Source organism: Onychomys torridus, chromosome 16, assembly GCF_903995425.1.
Source record: "Onychomys torridus chromosome 16, mOncTor1.1, whole genome shotgun sequence".
In the NCBI taxonomy this organism is placed as follows: domain Eukaryota; kingdom Metazoa; phylum Chordata; class Mammalia; order Rodentia; family Cricetidae; genus Onychomys; species Onychomys torridus.
The window spans coordinates 6,173,935-6,187,276 of record NC_050458.1 but is presented as its reverse complement, the minus strand read 5'-3'; the positions used below and the strand labels follow the sequence as shown (position 1 = coordinate 6,187,276).

General features: G+C 46.9%; 1 protein-coding gene and 1 pseudogene across 2 annotated transcripts in view; one reads left to right on the top strand and one right to left on the bottom strand.

Moving 5' to 3' along the window:
- Atp6v1c1 (ATPase H+ transporting V1 subunit C1) overlaps window positions 1-6,971 on the bottom strand; it is a 36,849-nt gene extending 29,878 nt beyond the window's left edge. Inside the window, exon 1 of one of the 2 annotated variants that reach the window (XM_036207665.1) lies at window positions 6,775-6,971. The gene's annotated coding sequence lies outside the window, so the exon portion shown is untranslated. The remainder of the gene's footprint in view (window positions 1-6,774) is intronic. The other variant, XM_036207664.1, reaches the window with a different exon arrangement.
- LOC118597071 overlaps window positions 543-13,342 on the top strand; it is a 63,714-nt pseudogene continuing 50,914 nt past the window's right edge.

Here is a 13,342-nt window from a genome sequence, read left to right as displayed (position 1 = left end):
AAAATCTTCCTGGGTCCTCCTCTTCCACACTAGCCCCAAGTTGCCCTTAGTCCTCTTTCCCATCTGCCTCTCTGCTCAGTCTACTTTGCACAGCTTCCGTTCTGCCTGTTACAAAAACCATCCAAGCTCAGCGGTTAAGAGCACTGTCTGCTCTTCCAGAGGATCCCAGTTCAATTCCCAGCACCCACATGGTGGCTCACAACTCTAATTCCAGGGGACCCAACAGCCTTACAAAGGCAAAACAGCAATGCACACAAAATAAAAATAAATAATTGCTAAAAACCCAAGCTATTTTCTCAACTAAGTCCATCTACCCACCAAATCAATCAATTTATACCCCATTGCACCACTCTCAATCTAGGTCCATTAAACCCAAGTAAACATTACAGATGCATCAAGGCAGATTTGTATTTTATGTCTAGTCTCTTATTTTAGTCATTTTCAATTTAGGATCTTATTAATCTCAAGTCCCCAGAACTGTGGTTGCCTCTGGGAAGCAAAACAAATGAAATGTAGTCCCAGTCATCAAGTCACTTCCAATGATGGCCACAGACCTCTATGAGCTAGGCGAATGGACGGAGGTCTCTTTAGAGGGTGAGGTAGAGGCCAGACCTGAAGTTCAAGGTCATCATTGACTATACAGTTCAATGTGAAGCCAGCCTATCTTACATGAGACGCTTCCAAAAAGAAAGTAAGTCACTGTACAAAACACAATGTTGGAAAGTACCCATTAATTTCTGGTGAAGCTACGATACTTGAACTGGCACACTGGCCAACATCTGCAGTATGTCTATTATTGAAAGTCATTAAGTAGAGCTCTTCCAGTCTGGGAAAGGGGCTTGCCTTTGGAATCTCAGCACCTTAGAGACAGGAAAGAGTCTGAGGCTAGCTTGCTTGGACTTTACAGGGAACACCAGGCCAGCCTGGGCTACAGTGTGAAACCCTAGTTCATAAAACAACAGGATAGGGCCAAGGCGATGGCTCAGTGGGTAAGAGCCCAAGCTGTACAGCCTGGCGACCCAAGCTCTGTCTCCAGCACAGGAGTAAAAGAGGCTTGAGTGGCACTCCTCCGTGGAGATGGGAGAGAGGCAATCAGTTCTGGTACACACAGGAGATCCTGTGTCAACTAGGTGGGTGGAAAGGATGACTCCCCAAAATTGTCTTCTGACCACCACACAAACCCCCGAACCCATCTATACTCCCACCTCCCAGAATGTCATTTCACTTTTCTCTTGGGCCGATCATTTATAATCCTGACTAGACCACCATGCACTCTGCTCTAAGAGGATCTCTCTGAGTCTGAAATTCAAGATAAAAGCTTAAAAATCAGGGCTAGGGCTAACCTGCTGAGTGCACACCTGCCTAGCTATGCACAAGACTCTGGTTCAATTCCTTGGACCCCCACTCTCCCCACTTTTTAAAGATTTATTTTATTTATTAGGTATACAGTAGTCTATCTGCGTGTTTGCCTACACACCACAAGAGGGCATCAGATCCCATTATAGATGGTTGTGCGACACAATGTGGTTGCTGGGAACTGAACTCAGGACCTTGCAAAGAGCAGTCAATGCTCTTGACCTCTGGCCCCGCCACTTCCCTCTTGTAGTAAGCTGGTTTCCCCAGCTCATCTGAGCCTTTGAACTGCTTCAAGGACAGCACACACTCAAGCATGAGTAACGAAAAGCACTTCAATACGTTAAGCAATTTGGTGCTAACTTCCTGTGCAGCGGATGTTATTGCTGATCCTTGCAGAGCAGTCAGTCAATGAAATCCCTGTCCAGAGTCAGAGCTGGTAACCACACTGGGACTGACAGCGACCTATGGAAGGTCTCATACAATCAGAAACATAAGAATGCAGAAAAGTCCTGTAGTTAATACTAACAGCCATTAAAACAAAACTGAATTTACAGAAACATTATTCCTATTTTCTGTATCTTCATCATGTATTTGTAGTGATGACACTACATGCTTATCTGTCTCTGGGAGACATGCACAGGACTATTTCGAGTTGTCTGATGTGAGGATCACTAATCAGAACTTGGTGGAGGAGTCTCAACATAGGACAGTCTAAAATGTCTAAAATGCCATTAGTATTACAGCTCAGAAGCACCAAACCAGTTCAAGCTAAATGGTGAGGTTAATGGACTGCTTGAGACGGTTCAGCAGTTAAGAGTACTTGTTGCTATAGCAGAAGGTCCAGGTTCAGTTCCTGGCACTTAACATGGTGGCTCACAAACACCAGTAACTCCAGTTCCAGGGGATCCAATGCCCTCTTCTGTCTTCCACGGGCACCAGGAACATGTGGTACACATAACATACAAGCAGACAAAACATACACAAACCAAAAATAATTTCTTTTAAAAAGTTAATATATCAGTTAATTGGGCTAACTTACAAAAAAAACCCAAAAAACAAAAAACAAAAAAACTTCCTATTTATTCTGTCTGCTTTAAATGCCTCTCCCCTTGCCCTCCCCACCCAAAAACAGCCCTGGCTGACATTGGTGCCTCTGCCTCCCAAGTGTTGAGATTAAAGGCATGCATCACAATTGGCATCAGCCTCTTTCTACAAAATGCCAATATTGCGTCCACCCAACATTCCTCTTTCAAATGCACAATCCTGTTCCTCACCTTAGATCCACAGCTAACAAGCCATCTTTTATCCTGCTATAACATAAGCACCACCCTCCAATGACTACCCAACTCAATCCTCTGAACTAATAAATGTATAGCATATTTGCACAGCAGTATATAGTTACAAGGACACGTCCCATTGGACATGTGCTTTACTACCCAGATTACAGGGAAAGATGGGTGCAGTGATGCATGTCTGTGATACTGATACTTGGGAGGCAGAGGCAAGAGGATCAGGAGTTCAAGGCCACCCTGGACTACACGTGACCCTACCTCAAAACAAAAAGAAAAAGAAATTTCAGATCACCCGAGCTCTTTCCAAGACACCATGCTAATGCTGTCTTAAAAGCACTGATGAGGCCGGGTGGTGGTGGTGCATGCCTTTAATCCCAGCACTTGGGAAGCAGAGGCAGGCAGATCTCTGTGAGTTCAAAGCCAGCCTGGGCTACAAAGTGAGTTCCAGGAGAGGTGCCAAAGATACAAAAAGAAACCCTGTCTCAAACAAACAAACAAAAAACAAACAAAAAAGCATTGATGAAATGGAAATCAAATACAAATTAATTTGTAGCTAAAATGAAATATAGCTCTACATTCAGATAGTGAAAACAATGCACCCTCAGACATAGTACAATCTGTACAAGGACAATATAGAAGGTACTTAGTGCACACCTGCGCCCCAGCATTTGGGAGATGGAACAGAAGGATGGGTGGTTCCAGGCCAGCTTGGGACACATGGTTCAAAGAAGACTAACTACCAACCCAGGAGCTGGAGGACTGCAGAGGCCCCTTACAAAGGTTCAGTGTGCCATGCTAGTCTTACTTCTGACCACTGGACATTATTTTACATGTTATAGCAATAATCACAGAATCCAATTTCTGAAACCCTAAAATTCAAAAATAACAATGATAACTAATGTAAATGAAACTGTTAAGACTATTATAAACACAAACACACAAGCATATCAGCACTCAGGAGGCAGAAGCAGGTATATTTTTGAGTTTGAGGACAGCCTGGTCTACACACACACACACACACAGAGACAGATAAAAATAAGCATGTACACACACACACACACACACACACACACACACAAGATAATTCTTTAATCCCAGCACTCAGGAGGCAGAGGCAGATCTCTGTGAGTTCCAGGTCAGCCTCATCTACATGATGAGTTCCAGAGGAGCTAGAGAAATGGCTCAGAGGTTAAGAGCACTAGCTGCTTTGAGAAGTCCTGAGTTCAATTCCCAGCAATCACATAGTGGCTCACAATCATCTATAATGAGATATGGTGCTCGCTTCTGGCCTACAGGCATACATGCAGGCAGAATACTGTATAATAAATAAATACATGTTAAAAAAAAAAAAAAAAGAGTTCCAGGACAGCCAGGGCTACATAGTGAGACACTGTCTCAACAAACAAACAAAACAATTATTTCCTGCCTTGTTTTAAATTCAGAATTAGAGTAGCCACCTAGCTCTCAACATTCAGGATGCAGAGTACTATTTCTTGAGATCTGATCTAGTATCTCAAAGGAACCAAAAGGGAAAAGGATCCTGTAGTTCTGTGATGAAAACCTGAGGCTCCAACTCCAGTACAATGGAGACTCACTTGTTGCCAAAGAACCGTGATTGACAGCTGGAGCACCTCAGCTCACCCTGTCGCTCCTCATCTCCTCCAGCTACAGTACACAGGAGTCCTTTAGTCACACTCACAGAAAAGCAGTTCTGAGTTCTTCCAGACAGGGTCTTGCTATGCAGCCCTGGCTGGCCAGCAACTCACTACGTATGCCAGTCTGGCTCAAACTTGTGGGGGCCCTCCAGCCTCCACCTCCCTGGTGCTGGAATTACAGGTGTGTACCGTGCCCAGCTTACAGAAGCAGTTTCTAAAACACAGACTGCAACAGCAGAACCCCTTGAAGCTGTCCAGGTAAAGTTTCATGCACCTCAAAACACTTGCCCTGGGGCTAGGGATTTAGCTCAGTGGTAGAGCGCTTGCCTAGCAAGCACAAGGCCCTGGGTTCGGTCCTCAGCTCTGACAAAAAAAAGGGGGGGGGGCTTGTCCCATTAGCTGGGCGGTGGTGGCGCATGCCTGTAATCCCAGCACTTGGGAGGCAGAGACAGGTGGTTCTCTGTGAGTTTGAGGCCAGCCTGGTCTACAAAGTGAGTTCCAGGACAGCCTCCAAAGCTACAGAGAGACCCTGTCTCGAAAAACCAAAACAAAAAACAAAAAAACAAACAACAACAACAACAACAAGAAACCACTTGCCCTCTCCATACACACGACTGCGATGGCTACCTAAGTACTCAGCATGGACTCCGTCGAGGCCCCGCACCGTGCAAGTCAGAGGACACCTGGCTCCTCTGCTTCTAGTCCCACTGAGTCAGGAAAGGGCAAGGGATGACACTACAAGGGGAGAAATGGAAAAGCCCACAAATGACCCAGCCTCCACTGTATACTTCAGGTCTACTCAGAGCGCCGTAATAACTACCTCCTGGAAGGGGTGTGTGGGATGTAATCTTCCTTTCCCTCCCCAATTCCTTAATCCCTCTGATGGTGAATACATTTAAGTATCCCCCTGAATTGCCCACTGTAGGGAGAGCGTACCCCCAAATCCTTCAGTGGATGGCACCGGCCCTGAGCTAGTCTCACTGACTTATACCTCCTTCCATATGTACACAGAACCACATCTTCCCTAAATCCTCTTTGCCTCTAACACGAAAGCCCTGGAGAGCCTGACCCCAGCTCTCGACACACGCCTGCATGTCCCAGGCCCCTGAAACTTCTAGTAAGGTGTATTCATCCTCTTATCCCAGGGCCTTGACAGACTGTGTCCCCGGCTTGGAATGTTCTGTTCACTCCTGCCTGCCCATCCCCTTTCCACACCAGCCTCTTCTCCTCAGCAAAGCCTTCTTTGAATCTTCCACTAAGATTCCTGGGGAACAGCTCTAGTACTCCTTCAGAGCACATTCTACCCTTGCATAGCAATTTTATTTCTTGAGACAGGGTCTCACTATTTAGCTCTGGCTGGTTCTGCTTCCCAAGTGTTAGGATTAAAGGTTTGGACTACCACACCCAACTCGTATGGCTATTATTAAAACCTACCTCCTCCATATTCATCGGTAAACTCTGCGAGAAGAGACCAGTCTGCTGTCTGAGCCCTGGCGTCCTCGCTGTATCTGGTACAGGCAGGGCATGCACACGAAGCTCAGCAGACGTCACTCGGCCTCACAACTATTCCCCACTTCTCCACAATGCAGCCTGCTTCAAACCTGGCCTTTGGCACCCCAGAAACACGTCTTCCCTCTCGTCAGGCCCTCAAATAATGGGACTTTCCCTGAGCAGAAAGTTCTCCTCGGTTCTCTCCAGTCCCACTGGCTTGCCAAGACCCAGATTCAAGTTGTCTTTCCTCCATGGTACTTCCGTCCTCTCTCTGTTTTTACTAGTGTACAGCTTCATCCTTTCTCCTGTGACTTATCTTCTCACCATCAGTGAGGACTCCTAGGGCTGGGTTATTCACACCCCATCACTCCACTCCCAGGGCAGCACTAACTACTGAGCAGCCACCCCACCACACACACACACACATTACATCTTTCCTCTGAAAAGAATACTCGCTTCCCTCATATGCCTCATAGGTGATTCAACTGGCCTTATGAGAGGCTGCCCGCAAGTTCCTTTTCAGGGCATTTTGCCTACCCTCCCCACATTCTAGGGAAATGGTTTTAGCTGCCCGTCCACTGCCTACACTGACCCTGTGTCCTCTGTGACCGCCCCTGCCTGCCGCAGGTACCTCTTCAGCCCTGAAGACTGTCACTCCCTCCACTCGGGTACAGGCTGCACGCACACCAGCCCAGATCCTCGTCTGAGCCATTCTAGTACTTCCCACCCCGTCCCCGGCGAGCAGGACTCGTTGGGACTCCATGCCAAGAGGGACCCGAACGGACTAGACCTCTCCCTTCGGCCGCTGAGCTCCCCATCAAGGCCCTTCCTCCAAAGACACCAACCCTAGGCCCAGAGGAGCGGACAGCCGGCGCCCAGGCCGGCTGCAGCTCCGACGCCACACTCTAGGCCCCCGCGCCCGCCCCCATCCTTCCCCGGCGGCCCCTGCAGGGCCGGCTCCCGGCAGGGCTGTCACTCACGGACCCGGGAAGGTGTCTCAGGAGGCGGCGGCGGCGGCGGCGGCGGCGGTGGCTGCAGGTGCGGAGGTGGGAAGCCTGGCAGACGTTAACCGCTCAGCGCTCCATCCCTCCCGGACCTAAGCTCCGGCCTCTCGGCTTCCTCGACCCCTGCGCCCAGGGCGAGTCACGTGCCAGCCGGAGCAGTCAGCTGACCACAGCGCAAGCCGCTCCGCCTACGCGCGCGCGCGCTCCGGACTGCGCGCAATCGTGGTGACGGCCCGGCCTCCGGAGTGGGCGGGGCGGGGAGAACGCAGAGCGCGCTTCCGGGTGGGCGGGGCTCGCCGCTCCTCCCGAGACACCTGCCCAGGCCCGGCAGCCACCTGCCAAGGTCCCCGCCCACCCTAAAACTGGCCGCAGCTTTCCGCGGTTCCGACTCCCCGACCTCCTGCACCGACAGCAAGTTTTATTTGACAGTCTCGTTTTTGGCGAAATTTCCCCTCAAAGTTCACGCCAGTGTATTCACGTTTTTCATCCAGTCTGGTACCACTTCGTTCCATAAAGTATTCAGCAAGCATTGTCAGTCTGGGTTTTAGAATTGACTAGTAGAGTGACCCCTTGCCAGGAACTCCACGTCTAGTTTAGGGGAACCAAAATGAATACAGGTAGTCAAGGAAGGTTTCAGGACAGAGAAAACCATCAGCCTTGGGTTCCAGAATAGTAAATATCGAGCTGCTCTCTCAAACCATGCATATCTCACTGGTTGGGAAGGTAGGTGGTACCCATCTCAGAACTTTAGAAACTCGGGGACTGGGGAATTTTCTTTTTTAATCGTTTTCAGATTTACAGCTTAGCAAACTGAAGGCCCAGAGGTCACGGAGCTGCTTGAACAAAGGAATGGGCACTACTGACATTAAGTTCTGACTGTCCTTAGTAGAGTATGCAATAGATTTTCATTGTCAGCTTGGAGACAACTCTGGGTGTGTCTTTGAGGGAGTTTCCAGCAGCTTTAACTTAGACCCCTGAATGGGCAGCACCATTTCATGGGCTGGGAGCCAAGACAGGATTGCTTTTGCAAAGGATGGAGAGATGGCTCCAGGGTTAAGAGTGCATGCTGCTCTTGCAGAGGATCTGAATTCTGTTACCAGTTCCTACATGGAGTGCCTGTGACTCCAGCTACCTCCAGGGGATCCGATAGCTTCATCTGGCCTCTCCCAGAACCTCGTGTGCACACCCAGAGAGACAAACACACTCATACACATAAATACAGATAAAATAAATATTTAAAAATAATAAATAAGGTAAAGGCACTTGCCACAAAGCTTGATGACCTGAGTTGTATTCCCAGGACCCACATAGTGGGCAGTGAGGACCAACTACTGCGTGATGTTCTCCAAGCTCCACAGGCACACGGTAGCACCCACGTTTGTACACACACAAATAAATGTAGTAAAAGGTGGTTTTTGTTTTTGTTTTGCCGGAGCTGAGGACTGAACCCAGGGCCTTGCACTTGCTAGGCAAGTGCTCTACCACTGAGCTAAATCCCCAACCCCAAATATTCTTTTTTTTCATGGAGAAAGTTAGGCCACAACATTCATCTCTCTGCTTCCCGATCACAAATACAGTGTGACCAGCTCTCTCGACTCTTGCCTTCGGGACTAGCTTACTCTTACCATCCTGCCACAAACTGAGACAAAGTAACCCTTTCTGTATTAGTTGCCTTTCTGTTGCTGTGATAGAACACCTTGACCAACTTATATTTATTTGGGCTTATGTTCCAGAAATTTAGGCGTTTATCACCATCACAGCAGGGAAGTGTAGCAACTGACAGGCATAGCTACTGGAACAGCTGAGCACTCACAAACCACAAGCAGGAAGCAGGAAGCACACTGTAAATGTGACATACTTCATCCAGCAATGCCACACCTCCTAAACTTCCCCAAAGAGCCCCACCAATCAGAGAACAATTATTCAAATATCTGGGCTGTACAAGATGCCTCATTCAAACTACCACAGCGCCCTTCCTTACCTTTTTTTGTTAAGTATTTTGTGTCAATGACAAAAAAGGCAAATAATACACAAAATTGTTAGCAGAAATGAGACCAGTCTAACAAACCTGAAACTGGTTTATTGGAACAATGTGGGGGAGTTTGGAACTGTGGGTAAGAGCAGCTCTACAATGCTGCAAGCAGAGCTTAATGAGACACACTGAGGGTGTTTCAGAAGACCAGAATGTCCACAGAAAAGTAAGTGAAGTCCTGGCTCACAAGGTTTCAGCAGGCAACAAGGATTCCATTGGCGCCTAGGTTAGAAGTCCTTTAAATCCAATTCTGGAAAAGAGCTTGGCTGCATTCTGACTGTGTCCTGAAATTTAAGGCTAAGCTCAAAGGTAATGGACTAAATTATTTGGCAAGGGATTTTATGACAGTAAAACATCCAGCCTTCAGATTGGATACTGCTCACTGCTCTCAGCTCTTAACTAGAAAGATGAAAAATGAAGTTTGATGGAAGGATCTTGAACATACTTCAAATGGCAGACAAGGTAGGTGTAGAGAAAGCAGGTGTTCCATTGATAGCTCCAACTTGTATAAATACAAATTCATTGAGCAAGAAAGACCCTGAGGAGAATACTGCTGAATGGATCCTTTTTCAAAAACAGCTGCTTATGGGACTGGAAAGATGGCTCAGCAGTTAAGAGCACTGGCTACTCTCCCAGAGGACCCAGGTTCAATTCCCAGCACCCACACAGCAGCTTACAACTGCTTCAAACTCCAGTTCCAGGGGATCTGACACATTCATACCAATGCACAGAAAATAAAGTTAAATAAATTATTTTGGGGGGTTGGGGATTTAGCTCAGTGGTAGAGCACTTGCCTAACAAGGCCCTGGGTTCGGTCCTCAGCTCTGGCAATATATATATATTTACAGGCCTGGACAGATGTGTTTAAGAGAATGTGTTGTTCATCCAGAGGACTAGAGTTCAATTCCCAGCACCCACATTGGGCAGCTCACAACCACTTCCAGCTTCAGGGGTTCTAGTGTCCTCTTCTGGCCTTCTTGGACATGTTTATGGGGTATTTTCTTGATTAATGATTGATGTGGGAGGGCTTAGCCATCCTGGTCAATGCCACACCTACACAGGTAGTTCTGGATCTTATAAGTGAATTGAGCAAGCCATAGAGAGCAAGCCAGCACACACAGGGTTCCTTCATGGTCTCTGCTTCAGTTCCTGCCTCCAGGTTCTTGCTTGAATTTTTGGATTTGCTTTCTTCAATGATTGTAGATGAATTGCTAAACTGTCTTATTAAATAAAAAGAAACAGAGCCAGATATTGGGGTTAAAAACTGAGATATCAGAGGAATAGGAAAAGCCACAAGCCAAGCTCACCTTACCAACCCTCAGCTTCCAAAAGACCTACTTTCGGTATACACATGCCTATATGCCTTTCTGTTCTGTTATCTCATTTGCGCTCTCTCTCTCTCTCTCTCTCTCTCTCTCTCTCTCTCTCTCTCTGTCCAACTACATCACTTCCTCTTCCTGCCCAATTCCGTCACTTCCTGTCTGTCTGTACAGACACCTAAAACTTTATAATTAACTAGTGTTGGAACTTAAGGAATGTGCCACCACACCTGGCTCTGTTCCCATTTCGACCTTGAACTCACAGAGATCCAGACAGATCCCTGCCTCCTGAAATAGGATTAAAGGCGTGTGCTACCATCGCCTGACTTCCATGTTTAATATAGTGGCTGGCTTGTTCCTCTGATCCTCAGATAAACTTTATTGGGGTACACAGATAAAATATCACCACAAATGATAGACTATAATCTGTAAGATGAAATCATTTCCTCCTCAAGTTGTTTTTGGGTCAAGTAGGACAAATAGACATCGTATTTAACATAAATTATGGAAGCAAATGCCTGTCAAAATATTCTTGGCATAACTGGGTCTTGGGAAGGAAGGGGCAGGAGGGTCTTCTGATCATCAAGAGCTGAACACAGATAGTGAACATGGGCCCAGTGAAGGGCAGAAGGGCTGTGTTTGCTTTCTTACAGAGGCTGTGAAAGGGAACAAACTAATACAATGAGTTGGGTGGGTCAGGATCTGCAACTTGCTAATGTTTATAGGGCTCATTTTCCTGTATGTAAACCCCCAATAGGCTTATTCAGAGGATTAAGATAATGTGAATAAGGCCAGGCAGTGGTGGCGAACGCCTTTAATCCCAGCACTTGGGAGGCAGAGCCAAGCGGATCTCGGTGAATCTGAGGCCAGCCTGGGCTACAGAGTGAGTTCCAGGAAAGGCGCAAAGCCACACAGAGAAACCCTGTCTCGAAAAAACAAAACAAAACAAAAAAGAAAGAAAACATAATGTAAATAACTAAGCAGCTGACAGCAGCTGTCCCTCACAAAACTCTGCTCGTAACATCATGACGGCATTTACGTAAAGAACTGGAATACGAGGAACGGAGAAAGGGCTGAGTCTCAAAAAGGCGGTAGCCAACCCACCAGAACAGAGGCACCTGACCAGACAGGCAGACGGACAATGTTCTGGCCCTCAGCATGGTGAGCTGGCTCCAGGGACTCAGTTCCCACTCAAGCATCTGAGCCTCGGGGACTTTGGGGTTTCGTTGTTGCTGTTGCTTTGTTTTGCTTACATTTTTTACTTTGTTGGTGAGACAAAGTTTTGGTGTAGCCAGGTTGACCTGGAATTCACTCTTTAGCCAATGGTAGCCTAGCACTCGGGATCTCTTCTCTTAGCTTTCTGAGCACTGGGATTCCAGGAGTACGCCACCATTCATCCCGCTTAAATTTTCTTGAAGAAACAGAGGGTGAGGAGAGCGGGGTGTGGTGGGGTCGCTGAGTTCTCAGTCACACTGATCTACATTGTGAGCTCCCCTACCAGGTGAAGTTACACAGTGAACACTGTCTCAAGTGGGGGGGGGGGGAGCAGGTGTGAGGGGCAGGATGGAAAACAGGGCAAAGTACCAAGTCTGATGACCTGAGTTCGATTCCCCAGATCCACAGGTGGAAGGAGAAAACTGACTTCCTCAAGTTTTCCTTTGCTCTCCACAACACATAGGCATGCTCGAGTGTGCACATGCACACACTAAATAAATAATAAATATAAATGAGAAACAATATCCCCTTAACTTTGCCTCTTAGTTGTATCAGCTGGGCATGATGCCTCACACCTGTAATCCCAGCACTGGGGAACTGAGGCAGAAGGATTGTTGTGAGTTTGAGGCTAGGCTGAACTGCATAGTTAGGCCCTGCCTCAAAAACCCAAATAATAAATAAATAATTAGATAGACAGAGAAATAAATAATGAAATGTCATACCCAGGTATTCTGACACCTGCCTTTTGAAGCCCTTGGGAATCTGAGTCAGAAGGGTTACAAATTTTAGGATAGCCTTGGCTATGCAAGATCCCATCTCAAAAAAAGAAAGAAAGAAAGAAAGAAAGAAAGAAAGAAAAGAAAAGAAAAAGAAAAAAATCTGGGCTTAGTGGTAGAGATAGAAGATTAGAATTTCCTTCCAAGACTGGCCAAGGCTACAGAGAGAGTTCAAGACCAACCTGGGTGATGTAGTGAGACATCGATTAAATATAAAAAGTGAAGCAAACCTAGATACAGCTCTGTGGCAGAGCATCTTCACAGGTCCTGGACGAGCCAAACTTCAGCACAAAAAAGGGAAAGGCAAGTCTTTGCCATATCAGAAGATAAATGCTAGGTTTTTAATTTATTGAATCACAAGGTGTTTTGGAAAGTAAAAATTCTAGACCTAGGGTTATCTCTTTTGTTGTTATTGTTATTTGTTTCTTTGAAGCAGAAAGTCATACTGTAGCACAGGCTTACCCAAAACTCACTATGTAGCTCAGCTGGCCTTGAAGTTTTTCTGCCTTTGTCTTCCAAGTCCTGCAGTCACAGGTGTGTGCCACCACGTCTGGCTGCTTCTCACCTCTTTCCAGTACTTGTCATGTGTGGACTCTTTCTTTTTTACTTCCTCCTTATTTTAGTATTTTGAGTCAAGATTTCTGTGTGTAGCTCTGGCTGTCCTGGAACTCACTCTGTAGACCAGGCTAGCCTTGACCTCACAAATATCTGCCTATCTCTGTCTGAGTTCTGGGACTAAAGGTGTGTGCCACCACACCCACTAAGAACTGTCAACTCTTAGGATACTGGGGGACGCGTCACTTAGCAAGCAGCTGGCACAACCATGATGCCAATCCTTCTAGCTGGCACTACCATGATGCCAATCCTTCTAGCAGGCTTCTTAGATCTAGTGGTTGCTACTAGCCCACCTGAGGATGGCCTTCCGGCCTGCAATCATCTTGTCCTGGTAAAGTCATGTGGCTACTTGTCTAGCATGCATCTTACCTCCACGACACCTTAAATTGCATGACTTTCTTCTCGTCTCCATTCTTTTCCTCCAGCAGTTGCTGAAGTTTACAGGTTGCCTGCTGTAGTGGTGTGAATAGGAATGGCCCACATAGGCTCATATATTTGAATGCTTAGATACTACAGAGTGGAACTGTTTGAAAGAATTATAAGGACCAGAAGGTGTAGCCTTGTTGAAGGAGGTGTTTCATTGAGTG